This window comes from Salmo salar, chromosome ssa02, assembly GCF_905237065.1.
Source record: "Salmo salar chromosome ssa02, Ssal_v3.1, whole genome shotgun sequence".
Lineage (NCBI taxonomy): Eukaryota > Metazoa > Chordata > Actinopteri > Salmoniformes > Salmonidae > Salmo > Salmo salar.
In genome coordinates, this window is record NC_059443.1 from 91,864,383 (window position 1) to 91,885,252 (window position 20,870).

At 40.8% G+C, this 20,870-nt stretch overlaps 1 pseudogene; it reads right to left on the bottom strand.

Annotated features, from left to right (window-relative positions):
* Positions 1–20,870, bottom strand: part of LOC123738885 (zinc finger protein 2 homolog) — a 71,223-nt pseudogene that overhangs the window by 25,002 nt on the left and 25,351 nt on the right.

A 20,870-nucleotide genomic window follows, 5' to 3' on the forward strand; every position in this document is an offset into this window, starting at 1 on the left:
ACTCAAACTCAAACTACACAATTATCTTAGATACAGAGACAGCAAAGACAACTATGTAGCTGGCTAACTAACACTAACACCACACTAATCAAGTCGTTGCGTTGTAATGTAATAGTTTCTGCGGTGCTGCTAGTCGGTAGAAGTTGGCTAGCTAACAGTGATGACTAGCTAGCTAGCAGCTAGCAGTGTTGACTACGTTAGGAGGATGAAGATAGCTAGCCTCGATAATTACTCAGTTACTCTAAACTACACAATTATCTTTGATACAAAGACGGCTATGTAGCTGGCTAAGAAGAATTGCTCAGATCAAACAAATCAAGCCGTTGTAATGTAGCGAAGTGTAATATTACCTATTACCTTAATATTGTAGCACAGCTTCCCCAGTATATTATAAAGGTTATGCATACAAATAGCCAGTTCAACCCTAACAATCCCCCTTTTCACACCCCTTGGGGTGTGAACATACTCCAATAAGAAATTTCAGGGTAATATAAGAGTCCCCCTTTTGACACCCCCTAGGGTGTCACTCAACACAATTTGTATATCTCCATTTTAATGATTAGTTAATTCCTTATAAACCCTCACATCCTTCCGGCTACACCTCACTTGTACTAGGTTGACTATCAGTCATCCAGGAACTTCAAACCTTCACATCAGGAAAGACAAATAGTATACACGACAAATTCATAACATATTATTCAACACGTATAAAAAGAAAACCTTTTTGCGACAGTGGCTACACCTAACATGTGTGGGACAGACTCTTTGTCCCAGAACTTAAAACCTTCTCATCCACCTGCCACTACATTCAATACATATGAATTTATTGTGCAACGCTTTATTCAACCACTTCCTCAACAGTAAAACAAGGATCGTCCTCCGACAGATCCATCTTTGGCCCAGAGCTGGATTTAGTGTTCTCCGGGGTCAGTTCCATCAAAGGCATCATTCCGGTTGCTCTGACAACTTCTGTAAGAGACTTTCTTATGCAAGGGATTATACAGGCAGCACAACATATCAATAATAGGAACACAAGTACTAGGGTCAGAATTCCAGTAGCCACCATAGATGTGTACTTGCCAAAAAAGAAATTCATCTAATTTCCCTCGTCTACCCCTGCTTCACCCTTCATCTCAGCAGATAGCTTGTCAAGTCTCAATGGGGATTAAAATCATATCATTTCCATTACAATCCACCCGTTTTGCTAGATATTTCACATACATTATAACCCCTCTATTTTTATTGGATTCAATAATTTCCCACAAATTCAAACTAATTCATGCATCCCAATAGATGGTCTCATCTAACGTGCTCCTCATATTTGAATGAATCCTCCACCTTGCTCGGCGGTAGGTACTTGTCGTCTCATTGGTCTGAACTTTGACTCGGTCCGTAGCTCACCATCTGCTCCGTTATCCATCTCTCTAGAGTTCTGGTGATTAAACCTCTCGCACACGGGACCAAACAACAACCACACAACCCAAACACACTCATACAGGTGAAAGCAGCCCATAATACAGTTCTTGCAACACTTTTCCATTTCCCAAACATGAGCTGTGTTATCAGAAATGTACGTACAGCAATGAACCTAATCATTCTACCTACACCATCCTCTTTGCCCGTAACCTATCGAGAGTCAGTCTATTTTACCAGGTCATGAGGGAGGTGGCGGATAATTGGTCAGAGAACCTCTTTACTGCATCCCCGGTTTCATTCATGAATCTCTGTTGATTATAAAATATGTCATTAATTCAATCCACATTATTATTTATTGTCAACTACCAAAATAATGTAGTGTTAAAGCCTTCACATATTTGATTCATAACTTTGTATTCATCTGGAACCTCCCTGAGGATGCCAATGGCATCCATCTAGACAAAGCCATTCCCATCCTGATCAAAACTCCTCCTGTGCCTAGTTTAGCCTCCTATAACTGGTCTCTGATCACTAATTCAAACTGGTTGGACCAATAACCCCAGGGCGCAAACTCCTAACCCCCCTTTGTGGTATTTTCTGTCGTATGCGTCCTTTGCTGGTACTAGCCCACCCTTCATCAGTTATAGGTGCTATGAGGTTACACATTTTCTCCTGTGCTTTCAAACCTAAGTCAGTCACATTAACGATTACCTTTCCAGCCATTAAAATCATCTTAATTCTCGGTGCCATTCTTGTATCTATCACACTGGTGCTCATCAGGAATTTAGGTGAACCGAGGTGGGTTGGCTGAGTACTTCAATCTGGCCAACCCCTATTCCTGTACAGTTGTCTGCTTCCCCAGGAAATTGTTTAATGTTTACCTTAAATTCTACATCTTGATCTTCTTTGATTCCTTATTCTGTAAGTCACTCATCAGTGTATTATATAGTTTATCTTTTACTTCTTCTCAATGACAACGGTAACCTATGTTTAGTACCCGTATGTGGTGGATCTGAATATATCAGAAAGATTAGACTATGATGCAGCTCAGAGTTTCTACTCTTCCCAAAAACCGCCAACCCTCTCCTGCCCTTAGTCTCTCTGCTAGGTACCACCCCGTACTCACACCTCTAGGACCACACACAGTGATGAACGGTCGGGATAGGAAATCTTCGTTAAGGAGGTAACCCCCGGACCATATTGGTTCTCGGTTCTTCTCCTAACTCTGTGTGTGATCAGCAGTGCTCATATGTGTACATACCTTCTTGCAGTGAGTAACGTGGACCCAAGTGACTCTCTCAGCTTTTCTAATGGCAAAGGCAATGGTTTAACAGCACCTGGTATGGGCCTTCCCCACGGGACTGCTTCCAGTTTTTTCTCCTCAGGGACTGGATCCACACCCAGTCTCCTAGTTGGATTGAGTGAATCACCTTCTCCTGTAATTCACCTGTTGGACACAAAATCTTGGACATACGGGTTTGGTTAACAAACAGTCTTCTCATGTGCTCTGCTAGTATTTATTCAACTTCTATGTCTACCTGTTCTGGTCTCTCTAACTCTGGCATTCTATAGGCTCTACCTGATTTGCTAAACTGTCATCCATCATTTAAAGAGATGGCTCCTAGTAAACCAACATTAGGGATATCATCTTGACCTCATATTCTAGCTACCATAATCATGTCCACCAAGTAAGTTGGGAACGCTTCTACCCATTTGCTATGCTTATCTGTTATTGTTAAACACCCCTTCTTCCCCTCAATTCGGAATAGTTCAATAAGTCCATTTCCAAATGTTGGAATGGACATTCTACAAAAAATGTTTTTGTTCTAGTAACATCCTATCCTGTTCTATCACCTGCTCTACCATACTCCCCCTTTTTATACATGGCTCAAGCCATGTATCAATTTTGCTGCATTTCTTAACAATGTCTTTGGTAAGGTTAGTAAATTATCCTTATGTCAGCCCTTCTCTTGTAGGATTGCCCCCTTTTACTTTCCACATGTCCAATTCTCCCTGGGGCATTCCTCCTTAGCTACCCTGTGCATTTCTCTATCAAGTGTCTTATCTTCTTTAAGATTTAACAGATTTCAACTAAATTATCATATCTTTTCCTAGCGAATTTTACCAAACATAACTTAAAATCAAAACTAAAATACATGCTCATGGAGCCGATAGTCTCTTCATGAACTAATATCCTAAAGCTAAATGAACCGAACAAAATTATCTTCCTATCTTTTATTCCTATGTCTTTTCTGTCTCTCCCAGTGTTATTTCTGTCCTCACCCGTTTATAATTTAACTATGCTGGTCTCCACTCACTAACCGTTATCTAATTCTTTTGTTTCACATTTATCTTCTCTTCCTTGCTTATGCTCTCCTCCTGTTACTTCCAACCCATCAAGGTCTCAGCAGTGCAGGGGAGTACTAGATGTCTCATTGTCCTATTCCATAGCTACTTAAATTTATCTCGATACACTCAATGATCCTGGATCACCTACAGATGTCATATATTCCTGTCCTGTTGGCTTAGAATATATCCTAATGCTTGACATAAGTCTACCATTTAAAACTTATTTAACAACAAAATATAATATTACTATTATATTAATTCCAGTCTTGTTGTGTTAAATCTCTTCCACTAAATACAACCACAGCTGACTTCCTAAGGGAAAATAAACTTATCTAGATAATGTAAAAAGTACTCTTGCTTATTAATCTGAACTACTCCACTAAAAAATGTATTATACCCTTGTTGTCATTCTGTCTTTTCATTAGTTCAAATGATCACTTGTGTCCAAGAACTTTAACTCCATCATAATTATCAGTTCTCCAAATTTCCTTAGTCAGTATCACAAATGACCTTAAATTCACCATCCAAATGGCTTTTCATTGCGGCTGATCAGACCACAAAAGGAAAAGTCACCAGTGGGGTCAAAAATCATACCACCCTTTCAGAACCGTATTTCTTACTATATTAGACAAATGAAGCTAGTAACTTTATCTACATTTTTATCTCAATTTCCCAGAACATTCCCTATTAAAAGAATTTCACGTGTTTAAATAAAACTCTGAAAACAAAACTTTAAAATGCCATGTGTGTCTACCCCTTTAAGATATCCTGTCCCTAGGAACTTTTCCCAAAGTGCTCCTTTTTCCATAAAATAACCACTTGGTCAGCATTTCCTCATACTACACCGATTCAGAAACCCAAAAGTTAACTACAAACAAAACCTAAAAATGCTTGTACTTCCATTGTACTCCCCCCAATCATTAGTTTTAAACTTAAATGAACATGCGCTACCCTTGGATACAATACTGTACTTCAATCTATGAAACCCCATATTTTAACGTACTATTTAACCAATTTGACCCAAGATACCTTAAAACCCTTTCAGTTTGTCTGCAAACCGGCCCATTCTGTTTGCTAGGAATACCCTGCCATTATACACAACTGTGTTTAATGTGCACCGTCCCTGTTAATATAAAATTAACTCCACCTGTAATTCACTTTAATGACTTGATATATTTCCTTGCAATGTTCAATTCACTGGTGTTACTAAACAATCAATACCACGAATCAATAACCAGAATTTATCACAAAACAAAACGCTTCTTTCCCGCCAAACATAGCCCAGCGATGACCTCTTTTCAAACAGCGTTCTGCCTTTCCTCTATCGCAAGATTAAAACCAATGTTCCAACTGTATCTCTCTTTCGGCTTCACACTTATGAAATGTCTATGACCTTATATGTACCATGTAAATCGCCAAATTTATATAATACTTAATACAATTTATTACTACTCCCTTTAATCCTATCCGCTCATTATAATTCATTAGATTTCGGTAACTTTCTCTTCATTTTAAACTAAACAAGCCATCAAAACGTTCGGTTTATATCTTAACTTCTCTAGGGCCGGCGGGACGAAATCGTCCCACCTACGTAACAGCCAGTGGAATCCTGTGGCGCGTTATTCAAATACCTTAGAAATGCTATTACTTCAATTTCTCAAACATATGACTATTTTACACCATTTTAAAGACAAGCCTCTCGTTAATCTAACCACACTGTCCGATATCAAAAAGGCTTTACAACGAAAGCAAAACATTAGATTATGTCAGCAGAGTACCCAGCCAGAAATAATCAGACACCCATTTTTCAAGCTAGCATATAATGTCACAAAAACCCAGAAGACAGCTAAATGCAGCACTAACCTTTGATCTTCATCAGATGACACACCTAGGACATTATGTTATACAATACATGCATGTTTTGTTCAATCAAGTTCATATTTATATCAAAAACCAGCTTTTTACATTAGCATGTGACGTTCAGAACTAGCATACCCCCTGCAAACTTCCGGTGAATTTACTAAATTACTCACGATAAACGTTCACAAAAAGCATAACAATTATTTTAAGAATTATAGATACAGAACTCCTCTATGCACTTGATATGTCCGATTTTAAAATAGCTTTTCGGTGAAAGCACATTTTGCAATATTCTCAGTAGATCGCCCGGCATCACAGGGCTAGCTATTTAGACACCCAGCAAGTTTAGCACTCACCAAAGTCAGATTTACTATAAGAAAAATGTTATTACCTTTGGTGTTCTTCGTCAGAATGCACTCCCAGGACTTCTACTTCAATAACAAATGTTGGTTTGGTCCCAAATAATCCATAGTTATATCCAAATTGTGCCGTTTTGTTCGTGCGTTCAAAACACTATCCGAAGTGTAAATAAGGGTCATGCGCATGACGCATTTCGTGACAAAAAAAATCTAAATATTCCATTACCGTACTTCGAAGCATGTCAACCGCTGTTTAAAATCAATTTTTATGCCATTTTTCTCATAAAAAAAGCGATAATATTCCGACCGGGAGCGGTGGTTTTCGTTCAAAGATAAAACATGGAGTCCACTCGTGCACGCGCCCGAGTCTCACAGTACTGTTACCGGCCACTATCCAAACGCGCAACTTTTTTTCAGCCAGAGCCTGCAAAGCCACGATTCAGCTTTTTACCACCTTCTGAGAGCCCATGGGAGCCGTAGGAAGTGTCACGTAACAGCAGAGATCCCTGTAATGGATAGAGATAATCAAGAAGGCCAAGAAATTGTCAGACAGGGCACTTCCTGCATGGAATCTTCTCAGGTTTTGGCCTGCCAAATGAGTTCTGTTATACTCACAGACACCATTCAAACAGTTTTAGAAACTTTGGAGTGTTTTCTATCCAAAGCTAATAATTATATGCATATTCTAGTTTCTGGGCAGGAGTAATCAGATTAAATCGGGTACGTTTTTTTTTATCCGGCCGTGAAAATACTGCCCCCTAGCCATAACAGGTTAACCTATTTAATTTAATATTACGTTATTTTTTTATTAGTCAGCTATAGTAGCTGGCTGGTTAAGTTAGCATTAGCCTAGTCGCTAATGATAGCTAGCTAGCTAACATCCCCGAACATGAGCTCCCTAAACTACTCCCCTCCTGTTAAAGAAGAGGAGGTCTGCTGGACGGAGAAAGAAGCTCTGGGGCTGAACATTGTCGTGAAAGAGGAGAAGGAAGAAGAGGATCTTACAGTAAAACAAGAAGTAGAGGGTGAGGCTGTTACAGTGAAAGAAGAAGAGAAAGACGTTTCAGTGAAAGAAGAAGATGTGTTCAGAGTGAAAGAGGAGGAGGATGTTACAGTAAAAGAAGAGGAGGAAGAGGAGGATCTTACAGTAAAACAAGAAGTAGAGGGTGAGGCTGTTACAGTGAAAGATGAAGAGAAAGACGTTTCAGTTAAACAAGAGGAAGAAGAGGATGATGCTGTTTTTGGAGTGAAGAAGGAAGGAGAGATTACTGTCACATTGGAAGATGAAGAGGAGGAGACAGGAGATCTGAGTAACACCAGTAAGAACCGCCTTCAATTAGTTTTTAACTTTGGATATTCGGAGTTGGCTCGTCAATACCTCTTCAACGGAGGGCCCTGGGATGATGACTGATATGTCTAGAATCAGACGGCGTAGAGACAAGCTACCCCTTGTTTTCTCCGTTCCGTTTCCAAAAAGTGACTTAACATATATTTTTGAGAAGGGTCTATCTGCTGACCGCAGACTGGGGGGGCACGGCATGTAGTGATTTTAATGTAGTGATGTTTTACTACACTCCGTTCCCCACAATAGAGCCATGTGAGAGTTGGGTTGGCTACACCAAAGATTATGGATATACTGACAAGATGTCTCTCCGCCCTGACAAGGGGAGTCGTTGTCCACAAAGCAGCATTGTGGGTTGTCTCGCTCCCGCCTATCCTGTCTTTGGATTGGTGGATACATCTTAATATTGTAATCTATTGTTTATATTCTATGAGGGTTGTTGTCGTCAACCGCCTGTATTCAATGGAGAGAGATGCTAAGCTACTAGCATGAATATGCATAGCGATCTGGAGACAACTCTAATAGTGTTTTTATCAAAGTTGTCGGTATGTCACGTGTCCACATAACAACTTAGTCATTACAAAACTTCTGTTAGATCAAGTAAACCTCATGTAGGAAATAAGCCATTAATTTTGTTGTTGACCAAATTCAACACTATCCACATTGGGTTGATAATTGTTTCCACTTGGATACAACCAACTTTAACCTACTGGCATGACCTAGAGAGATACAACCTACTGTAACCTACTGGCATGACCTAGAGAGTTACAACCTACTGTATTCTTTCTACCAATTGATTGGTTGAAATTTTATGACGTGTATTTGTTTCATATAGACACACCCCATGTGTTTAATAAAATCAACTGTATGTGCAGAACTTAAATTGAACTGATGCTTCAAGCGTTTGATTAAATCATTAACACACACAAATTACTTGAGGAAGCCAGAGGTCAATATAACCAAAGAAAATAACCAATTCCCCACCTGCAGCTGGCCTTCGTTAATTCTGACGTTATGCTCCTGAAGTTTCCGGTAAAATAGGCAAACTTTTTCCATTTCCGTTTGAAGTGCCAATTTATCTTACCATTTCTACCGATCTGCGTGCCAGTTATGAACGAGTTACAACACCTGTTTGGCTCCGCCACTTCCTGGGTCGGTGAAGTGAGGTATTAAATTGAAGGATTAAATCATTTAAGGAATATATCCGAGTCTCACGCTCATCACCTGTGGAATGCGGGGCTTCCAGGGAGGTGTGGATTTAATAGTATGTTGTACCTAGTTTCCCTCCTTCAGGGAACAGTAGTTATAGTCATAACGTGTGGATTTAATAGTATGTTGTACCTAGTTCCCCTCCTTCAGGGAACCGTAGTTATAGTCATAACGTTAAGCTTGTCATATGATGAACTTTAACTTATATACTGGATCTTGCTGTCGGACAGTTTTTTGTATTCAGATCTCTGAAATGCTCTCTAACTACGTAACATGTATTGTCTCCTTATGTTACGCTGGGAAAACAGTTTTCATGGGCACAGAAATCCTAAATCATTTCAGTTTACTAAATCCAATGGTTCTAACCGAGAGTCACCTTAACTTTATTGACAACTCCCAAATGGATACTGTCATTAATGCGGTTCTTAAATAATTACGCATAATACTTAATACTGTAGCTGTTTAGTTACAGTCACATATTCAACTATCATCAGCTGATCCAGGAAATCAGTAAAGACAGTTATGCCGTGCTCCACGTTGGATCCATCATCCCAAACAAATCGATATTTATAATGTGTTATTGTCTACTTGATTTACAGTAGGGTCTCGTTAGTCCGTTTGGAAACGGAGATACTTAGCTCATAATGTGTAGAGAACTGTTCCTTGGTGGATAGGCTATTGTACAACACACAGAGCTATTTTCCTTTATTCAGGACATTTAGAATGACAACACATTACAGAGTAGCCTAGTGGGATTATTCACAAAATGATCTGGTGATCAGGTTATGAAATGTCATGACAAAGACATTTTAGTCTCCTTGTTTCACCTGAAATATTAAATGATTTATAGTCCTAGGTCTATGTTGTTGTTAGGTGAAGTTATGGGTCCTACAGTAGGTCTATGTTATTGTTAGGTGAGATTATAGACCATTTTGGCGTGGACAAAATCTCATTGTCAGGCTGATGTCAGGCTGATGGAAAACTAGCCAATGATCATTTTACTGGTTGAAGTCGTTTTTAAATATAAAGTAGTACATTTTCGACAATAACACAAACATTATATTAAATCAGGACATTCAAACGAGCCTTACAATTATAATCCAAAGTAGTGTCAAATGATGATAATAATAATCATAATCAACCTGGAAATGGAGGCTATATTTGCTGTCAGCCTATGAGAACTCCCCTGAGTTTCCCCCACGGTGGTGAAGTAGTGAATAGACACAGAGCTTAATGTGAGTTTCCTTGAGTAGCACTCCTGATCTAGTGCTGTAATATTCAGAATACATTGTGAAAACTAATTTTTGCTCACCATTTTTTAAATATATATATTTTTTTAACCCCTTTTTTCTCCCCAATTGGTACTTACAGTCTTGTCTCATCGCTGCAACTCTCATACGGACTCTGGAGAGGCGAAGGTCGAGAGCCATGCGTCCTCCGAAACACAACCCAACCTCGCCGCGCTGCTTCTTGACACAATGCCCATCCAACCCGGAAGCCAGCAGCACCAATGTGTTGGAGGAAACACCGTACACCTGGCGACCTGGTCAGTGTGCACTGCGCCCGGCCCGCCACAGGAGTCGCTAGTGCTTGATGAGACAAGGATATCCCTGCCGGCCAAACCCTCCCCTAACCCGGACGACGGTGGGCCAATTGTGCGTCGCCCCATGGGCCTCCCGGTCGCGGCCGGCTGCAACAGAGCTTGGACTCGAACCCAGATCTCTAATGGCACAGCTTAGGCCACTTGCTCACCATTTTTGCTCCAGGCAGATATACTACATCCATAACTAGCGGTTTCTGCATTAGCAGGGAGGTGTTTCTGCAATCAAATTGTGTGCGCATCGCCCTTGTCGCAATTTTAGCAAACACAGAAAGGTGCCTATATTTGAGAACAAAAGTCGCCTGGTACACTGCTTAGGAGTTCAACACCTTTTACTTATTTCTAGTTACTACTAATGTGAAAATAAGACTAAATATGACTATTGTTGCTCACTTGACTGTCTTAAGACAATTGTCAAGTAATACTAACATTCATTACAGACGTCAATTGTTGTACAGTATCATGGCTACGCTGTTGGCATCACCTTTTTCAGTGGATTTCTGCTGTTGTGAGCCTTTAACTATCTGTCTGACTTGTTCACACAGGAGAGAGACGTGACTATCATGGATCCTCTGGGGAGCCTCAACATCATGATGCTAACGAGTCAGAGAAGAGTCTGTCCAGATTCTATCACCTCAAGAAACACCAGCAGAGACCCACAGGGAAGACATCTATCTGTTGCTCTGACTGTGGAAAACATTGCAAATCTTCATCAGAACTTAAAATACACCAGCGAACACACACAGGAGAGAAATCTCACCACTGTTTTGATTGTGGGAAGAGTTACTTAAGATTAAAAGCACTAAAAGTACACCTGAGAATTCACACTGGAGAGAAACCTTACAGCTGTGATCAATGTGGGAGGAGTTTTACTACATTTTTCTCTCTGACTCTACACCAGAGAATACACACAGGAGAGAAACGTACAGCTGTACTCAATGTGGAAAGAGTTTTACTCAGTCAAGCAACCTGTTGTCACACCAGAGGATACACACAGGAGAGAAATCTTTTAGTTGTACTCAATGTGTGAAAAGTTTTATTTCATCTAGTTACCTGACTGTACACCAGAGAACACACACAGGAGAGAAACCTTATAGCTGTGATCAATGTGGGAAGACTTATATTTCATCTTGCCATCTGACTAGACACCAGCGAGTACACACAGGAGAGAAACCTTATAGCTGTAAATAATGTGGGAAGAGTTTTACTCGGCCAGACAGCCTGATATCACACCAGAGAACACACACAGGAGAGAAACCTTATAGCTGTGATCAATGTGGGAAGAGTTTTGCTGCATCTGGCTCTCTGACTCTACACCAAAGAACACACACAGGAGAGAAACCTTATAGTTGTGGTCAATGTGGGAAGAGTTTTACTACATCTGGCTCTCTGACTCGACACCAGAGAAGACACACAGGAGAGAAACCTTCTAGCTGTGGTCAATGTGGGAAGAGTTTTACTACATCTGGCTGTCTCTCCAGATCAAAACACCTCAAGAAACACCTGCAGAGATCCACAGGGAAGAGAACTCACTGCTCCTCTGACTGTGGGAAGAAATTAACATCTTCATCAGGCATTAAAATTCATCAGAGAATCCTCACAGGAGAGAAATCTTTTAGCTGTGGTCAATGTGGGAAGAGTTTTACTAGGTCAACCAGCCTCATATCACACCAGAGAATCCACACAGGAGAGAAACCTTTTAGCTGTACTCAATGTGGGAAGAGTTTTACTACATCTGGCTCTCTGACTCGACACCAGAGAACACACACAGGAGAGAAACCTTATAGCTGTGATCAGTGTGACGAGATTCTCCGGTAAAAGACATCTGATCAAACATCAGAAAATACATGAATGAGTTGTTTCATGATATCAATGATATAATGTCACAATGTAGAATGTTTTAACATTGTAGTAGGAGTATTTTAATAGTGTCACAATGTAGAACCCTAAACGTTTGCCCCTGTTCTATTGATTTCAACATGATATGGATATTAGCCTCAGGGGGAAAATCCAGGCTCTGAAATGGAAGAGTACTATTTATGAGATATAATAAAAAGTGACTAACAAAAAAAGAGTTGTGTTACACTTACCATGTTGGTTACGCACTTGAATCAAAATGTATCTGGCTGTTTTCTACAAATTGTCCTCTAACCAGGGATGTACACATTATTCCCATATTCCGTGTGGTTTTTGAGCTGTTAGTTTTAACAGGACGTGCAACCTCATCTCCCTCCTCTCGGCACAATTGATTTCAACATGATATCGATGAGTTATGACAAATAAGTGTTGTGTTCCTTTGTTTAGGGACCCCTACATTTAAATGCATCACTCCAAAATGTAGTTGACTGTCTTCTGTAGGTTGTCCTCTAACCAGTGAGGTAAAAGATATCTCCATTTCCATGTGTTTTTTGTTTTGTTGTGTTAGTTTCAAGAGCAGGTTCAACCTGATTTCCCCCCAAATGGATATAAGATTTGTGTTTTGCGTTTAGCTAGTGCGTTGCTATGGATCTTTATTTATTTTGACTGCACGTTTTTCCGTATTGGAGATGAGTTTTGTTTGGCCTCGTTCCAAGGAGACGAGAGTTCTAGAATCTAGTGAGTTTTAGGAAGACGAGTGTTCTAGAAGCTAGTGGGATTTAGGATTCTATAGAAAGAAAAAGGAGAAACAAATAATGCTATTGTATATTATTATTTAGAAATACGTGTTTTTTTCTTGTTTTTAATTGTTGACAGCCAGTAGACACCATGTTTATATTGGTGAAGGTGAAGCATTGTAGTTGATTATAATGTGAAATGGAAGTTGTTTTCTGTTGGTGGTGAGCAAACTTTTCCAACAAAAATATAGGATATATTTGTTGTCTTAAGGTGTTACAGGCTTTGGTTTTTCCATTTATGTTTTGAGGTTGGACTTTAGCACGTATAGCTCGTTAGCACGTATAGCTCGTTAGCACGTATAGCTCGTTAGCACGTATAGCTCGTTAGCACGTATAGCTCGTTAGCACGTATAGCTCGTTAGCACGTATAGCTCGTTAGCACGTATAGCTCGTTAGCACGTATAGCTCGTTAGCACGTATAGCTCGTTAGCACGTATAGCTCGTTAGCACGTAGGACGCACTGATTGGTGTCACCTCGTTAGTCAGTATGTGTTACACCTGTGCTGGCTTGTCCATCTCGTTAGTGGGAAGGTGTTTCACCTGAGCTGGTCCAGGTTCTATTTAAGAGTGTCTGGCCCAGTGCTCCAGTTGTCTTGATACATGTGGAGAGTCAACACCTTTAGTTGCTCCACCTTTTTGGTTTACTTCCTGTCTTTAAGTTCGATGTGGATATGTCTTTTGTTTTCCTCTTCTTGGGCAGATTTAGTGGGTCTCATGGTGGGTGTCTTTTAGGTCCCAGTTGTTGTTACTAGTCAACTTTCAGTGGACACCCCCATAGTGTCTTTCAGAGCCCCTCCTAAAAACATGCTTATATTTGGGGTTGGATGTTGCATCCAATTAATATTTTAATCAATGGATTTTCCTTAGAATGCTAATTCGTCTTTCAGTTGTTAATCTTATGTTTGTTGTGGTAAATATTTCTGTTTATTTTCATTGTTTTATTTTTTTCCTGTGAAGCATCCATGTCTGAAATGTGCTGTATAAATAAAGCTTGATTTGAACATATTGCAAAATAAATGAACCCAATGACTGACAATCAACAGACTCTTGCAAAACCAATATGTATCTTGGTCCATCTTATTATGAAAACAGTATAAATTCTGTATATCTCCCACTATGTCAAAATAGTGCTGGTATGTACGTTTAGTATCACTTTTCAACCAACCCAGTGCATTTGTTGAAGATAAATGTTTAATTCAACAATACGTCAAAGGATTCAACTACTGCAAACCGAAACAAACAAATGGATCAACCAGATCAATCCCACTTTTCCAGCCTGCTGAAGGCGTGGTGGATTGGTAAACACCACCCCCGGCTCTACCAGGGGCTTGAGGTGGTCTCCCACAGCTCTGATTATGTCATGTTCTGTGGCCTTGCTGTTCCATTTCTTGACTGTCCCTGCAACACAGAAACACATTTAGTCATATTATATATTACACTCAAAGTAATGGATATGGAGCATCTATGGCCTCAGTTACACCTGGCACCTAAATGTGACTTCTGTCATCTGATCACTCCAAGCTGCATTAGGTTCAGATCTACCAGGATGGGCCTATGACAAAGTCTGGATGCAGCCAGGCCACTGAATATGCATCAGCAATGTAAAGAGATGGGGTGAATGAGTGGGGAAAGGTACATTTGACACAAATGACCTTCATAATATCAAAGAACAAATGTGTGTGTCTGAGGGGAAATTAACTTTCATACAGCCAAAAGGGGTGAGAAATTACACCAATATCAGTGGACAGTTTGCACTAATGTAAATGAACATAGATGGAACATATTCCTTTTTGCTGACGTGATGAACCGCTAAGGGGACATAAATATTTACCATCTAAACCATGTGTGACCTCTCACCTCTCTGGCTGTAGAAGTGTTCTTCCTAACCAGTCCCTCAACAGCTCTCTGACTGAGCTCCACCCTCACTGGGTCTTCAGAGGAGAGGAAGGCTGAGGAGGGATGGAAGGATGAATGGATCAGTCAGTCAATAAAGTGTAGAGCTGCTGTCTATGCTGTCTGACAAAATCACTATTTTAGTAGTTTATTAAAGTAAATTAGGCTTTATGACTGCTGAATACCAACTATCAATCATTTAGATCATGTATTTTCAGGTAGAGATACATCCTTGGGACGTCCCTAGCCCGTTGAAGTTGACTTTTAAAATGGTTAAGGTAGGGGTTAAGGTTAGGGTTTAGGGTAGGGATGTCCCAAGGATCCCAGATAGCATTGACCATTGTGCATTCTTCTGTCTCTTTTACAAAGCAGGTGATGGGTTCTGACTTCTGAACTTTTAAACACAAAATATCCTTATTATGTGAATTTGAATTGAAACAATAATGTATGTTGAAGCTAATATGATGTACAATATTCCATGATGTTTCTCTATGATAACAATAGAGTAATATATTTCATATGTCATACACTCTTTTTTTAACAGTTTCACTAATTAACTTAATCATTATGATTCAACATCAGTTCACCGTCTCACCTCATACTGTATTGGAGCAGCAGCAGCTGACTTGATCGTTGATGCTAATCATCATGTTTGAATCTGAGAGTAAATAGAGCCGACTACACTCTAAAAATGAAGGGTTCAACTGGAGTTGTTCTCAGATCCCCTAAGAACCGTAGGGTTCTTGGTCAATGAAAAACAGCCCCAAAAGGTTCTTCAAAGAACTTGTTAGAAGGTGGGTTCATCGAGGGACCTCCATTGTTGCTGGACTTCTTCCGGGAACTTCGCGATTACAACTGACATCGATGGTGACAAGTTTGGATGCGACAACAGTTAAAAAGGTTAAGTTGGGTTGATGTTTGGCTCTGAATATGTCTCAAAATAATGTATTCTAATAATATAACATAGTAATAATGAATAACGAAGACAATTATGTTTTTCTGTGAATATCTTCCATAACGTTACTATAGTTAATGAACGTAAATATTAGAAAGCCGGGTTTGACCGTCGGCGTTGTATGAGCTACAGTACAGTGCCGTTAGCTAGCTAGCTAACGTTATGTCCTAACTAGGCTCAACTAGGTTTGGATTATTTCCTCAACTATATTCTTTCCCATATATTGTATATCGTTTCTATAAAGCCAATATGGCTTTACACTCTCATTAATGTAAGTTTCCAATCTAGAGCAGTTCTCACTTTTGTGATAATGAACTAGCTAACGTTAGCTTCGTTAACTAACTAACTAACTAACTAACTGACGGTGACCTGTCCAGACCAGATGTTACAACGAACTGAAATGTCAATGGAGGTCTTCCTCTTTATATAGCCTGCTACAGCACGCAATACTATTAACTCACAAGGGGGCATAACGTTACATGGACAATACTAACCCATTTTGGAAACGTTACATGTACAATACTATCCCATTTTGGACACGTTACATGTACAATACTATCCCATTTTGGAAACGTTACATGAACAATACTATCCCATTTTGGAAACGTTACATGGACAATACTATCCCATTTTGGACACGTTACATGGACAATACTATCCCATTTTGGAAACGTTACATGGACAATACTATCCCATTTTGGAAACGTTACATGTCCGCCCCCTTGTGGAGGGAAATTAATATCTTAGATGGTAGCTGTAGATGGGATTCAAATGAATAATGGTATTAATACAGTGTCTAGACTACCTCTTTTGTATAAATGCCCTTCAGAATCCCAATACAGTATTGCCATGCAGCAAAATGTTGCATATAATATATAACACTTACTCTTACTCTTGAGTTGCTGACTTGTTGCACCCTTGACAACTACTATGATTATTATTATTTGACCATGCTGGTCATTTATGAACATTTGAATATCTTGGCCATGTTGTGTTATAATCTCCACCCCGGCACAGCCAGAAGAGGACTGGCCACCCCTCATAGCCTGGTTCCTCTCTAGGTTTCTTCCTGGGTTTCGGCCTTTCTAGGGAGTTTTTTCCTAGCCACCGTGCTTCTACACCTGCATTGCTTGCTGTTTGGGGTTTTAGGCTGGGTTTCTGTACAGCACTTTGAGATATCAGCTGATGTAAGAAGGGCTATATAAATACATTTGATTTGATTTGATACAGATCTCTGTGAGGAACTATAGATCTCTGAGAGGAACTATACATTTACATTTAAGTCATTTAGCAGATGCTCTTATCCAGAGCGACTTACAAATTGGTGCATTCACCTTATGATATCCAGTGGAACAACCACTTTACAATAGAACATCTAAATCTTTTTAGGGGGGGGGGGGGGGGGGGGATTAGAAGGATTACTTTATCCTATCCTAGGTATTCCTTAAAGAGGTGGGGTTTCAGGTGTCTCCGGAAGGTGGTGATTGACTCCGCTGTCCTGGCATCGTGAGGGAGCTTGTTCCACCATTGGGGTGCCAGAGCAGCGAACAGTTTTGACTGGGCTGAGCGGGAACTGTGCTTCCGCAGAGGTAGGGGGGCCAGCAGGCCAGAGGTGGATGAACGCAGTGCCCTCGTTTGGGTGTAGGGCCTGATCAGAGCCTGAAGGTACAGAGGTGCCGTTCCCCTCACAGCTCCGTAGGCAAGCACCATGGTCTTGTAGTGGATGCAAGCTTCAACTGGAAGCCAGTGGAGTGAGCGGAGGAGCGGGGTGACGTGAGAGAACTTGGGGAGGTTGAACACCAGACGGGCTACGGCATTCTGGATGAGTTGTAAGGGTTTAATGGCACAGGCAGGGAGCCCAGCCAACAGCGAGTTGCAGTAATCCAGACGGGAGATGACAAGTGCCTGGATTAGGACCTGCGCCGCTTCCTGTGTGAGGCAGGGTCGTACTCTGCGAATGTTGTAGAGCATGAACCTACAGGATCGGGTCACTGCCTTGATGTTAGCGGAGAACGACAGGGTGTTGTCCAGGGTCACGCCAAGGTTCTTAGCACTCTGGGAGGAGGACACAATGGAGTTGTCAACCGTGATGGCGAGATCATGGAACGGGCAGTCCTTCCCCGGGAGGAAAAGCAGCTCCGTCTTGCCGAGGTTCAGCTTGAGGTGGTGATCCGTCATCCACACTGATTTGTCTGCCAGACATGCAGAGATGCGATTCGCCACCTGGTTATCAGAAGGGGAAAGGAGAAGATTAATTGTGTGTCGTCTGCATAGCAATGATAGGAGAGACTATGTGAGGATATGACAGAGACAAGTGACTTGGTGTATAGCGAGAATAGGAGAGGGCCGAGAACTGAGCCCTGGGGGACACCAGTGGTGAGAGCACGTGGTGCAGAGACAGATTCTCACCACGCCACCTGGTAGGAGCGACCTGTCAGGTAGGACGCAAATCCAAGAGTGGTCCACGCCGGAGATGCCCAACTCGGAGAGGGTGGAGAGGAGGATCTGGTGGTTCACAGTATCAAAGGCAGCAGATAGGTCTAAAAGGATGAGAGCAGAGGAGAGAGAGTTAGCTTTAGCAGTGCGGAGAGCCTCCGTGACACAGAGAAGAGCAGTCTCAGTTGAATGCCCAGTCTTGAAACCTGACTGATTAGGATCAGGGTTTTTCTTTTGTTTGCCTCTTCTTGGGCAGATTTAGTGGTTCTCATGGTGGGTGTCTTTTAGGTCCCAGTTGTTGTTACTAGTCAACTTTCAGTGGACATTTTGAGAGCAAAATTGCAAGATTATGTTATTATACTTTTATTGCATCAAATGGTTGTTTTATGCAACAGAATAGAGGGTTCTTATAACTATTGTGTCTGTGTTCTACTGAGGATGGGCCTCTGGGAGAAAACACTGACAGGAGATTTGCTATGTCTTTTGGGTGATAAAACCTAAAGAGACTGCATTCCAGAGCATGAGTTAATGTTTCTGTTCTATATGGTACCAGGGAGAGATGACCCCAGGGCCAGACCCTGGTCTCTACACAAAGAGTACTGTTTTTACAGCAGATACTGTCTGCTGAGAATTATAAGTATTAACCTTGTGACCCGTTCTATACATCTGTTGTTCGTCATGTAGGTTGAAAGGGCTATAAAAGACCTTTGTACTTTTGTCCCGTGGGTCCACCAGCCATCATTATCGTAGGGCACTCAATTGATTCACTTTATATGTGTACGTTGTATTGACCTGCTCCCTTATAAGTTAATAAAGATTTAGTTTAAGAATAACTCTGACTTGTGTGATAAGTTTGTCTCAATTAATATTAAAGAAATTCACCACATTTGGCGATGGGGATGTGAATCTTCACTTGGTGACCGCTCCTGACGACCTGGGTAAATGGTGCACCAGGGATCCCTCTAACTTAGGATCTCAGGGAGACCACACTTCGGGAACAGAACAAATGGACCCACCTTTGATCTGAGAGGCAGCGAGCCGAGTGGATACCACATCTCGAACGTAGTTTAAAAAAAGAGGTGAGTGAAACACGTAAAGTGGAGTTTTTAGAAAAGCCTCGTAGGCTCTGAGTGTGTATTCCTGTGTGGAGGTGTAAACAGGGCCCAGTCAGGAGGCTCTGAGTGTGTATTGCTGTGTGGAGGTGTAAACAGGGCCCAGTCAGTAGGCCCTGAGTGTGTTTTCCTGTGTAGAGGGGGGCACCTTGGAGGTGTAAACAGGGCCCAGTCATCTGATCTGAAAGACACCTATCATTGGTCGGTTGCGGGCGACCTAGAGCCATCCTGACACTGAATTGATCACAGTGGGGATTGGTCTGTAGGGGTGAGGGGCCAGGGTGACTGTGGGTTCTGTGTGAAACACGGTACCTGGTTAAACTCTATTGGAAGAAGAACCTCATTCTGAAAAGTGTCTGTGTGACCCTCAGAAGTGGTGAATTCCAATGATTTTAAATGTGCTGTCAGGTATGCCCTGGGTTCGGTCATTTAGCGTTAAATATCTAGAATCTGTGTGAACGAGATGACAACTAGAATCTGTGTTTACTAGTTAAGACCATTTATGATATAGTACAAGATAGTAAGGTGCACCTGTAATTATTTTAAACCTGTAATTGTTTTAAACCTGTAATTATTTTAAACCTGGACCCCATTTTAGAAGTATTGAAAGATGTAAATGTATGAGTTACATTATCCTAGGAACTAACCATGAGATAAAAATGTGGATATATTCCCGCAGGTTAAAATATTGTTGAAAAACAACTAATTGATTAGGTATGTTTGGGAATTGCATTGTGTGACTGTGATATGAGAGTTGTGTGACTGTGATATGAGAGTTGTGTGACTGTGATATGAGAGTTGTGTGACTGGTATGAGAGTTGTGTGACTGTGGTATGAGAGTTGTGTGACTGAGTCATAATCTGATGTTTGGATAGTAACATAGAGATCTATAGTTCCTCCTAGAGATCTATAGTTCCTCCTAGAGATCTATAGTTCCTCCTAGAGATCTATAGTTCCTCCTAGAGATCTATAGTTCCTCCTAGAGATCTATAGTTCCTCCTAGAGATCTATAGTTCCTCACAGAGATCTATAGTTCCTCACAGAGATCTATAGTTCCTCATAGAGATCTATAGTTCCTCCTAGAGATCTATAGTTCCTTTAGAGATCTGTAGTTCCTCACAGAGATCTATAGTTCCTCATAGAGATCTATAGTTCCTCCTAGAGATCTATAGTTCCTTTAGAGATCTGTAGTTCCTCACAGAGATATATAGTTCCTCATAGAGGTCTATAGTTCCTCATATAGAAATATGCTTAATCAGATGATTGACATGTGGATAATAAGCTTTATTATAACGTTATCTTGGGGTTCCGTTCCTTCACTGCCCATCATAGAATATCGCGGGTTGGTATTGAGAGGGGGATGATAATTTAGAAAGCAGCGGAAGGTCTATAGTTCCTGTGAGGCTTGATTTTGCCGTGGTCTCTGGGAGGTTAGAGAACCGTTGACGATCCGGTCATTGTCCTGGAAACAAACGTATATTTTTTGTTCCGCTGGGAGTATGTTTGGAGAGCTGCTTCGTAGCTATGGAGAGTCCTTGAAAAAGCAAATGGAATGGTTGTCGTGAGTACCTAAGAATGTCTTATGTTTTATATGGATTCTGTGAATATATGAAAATATGATGAATTATATGTGTGTATAATCGATTACTAGAAATTTGATAAAGTAATACTGGGAATATAATTAG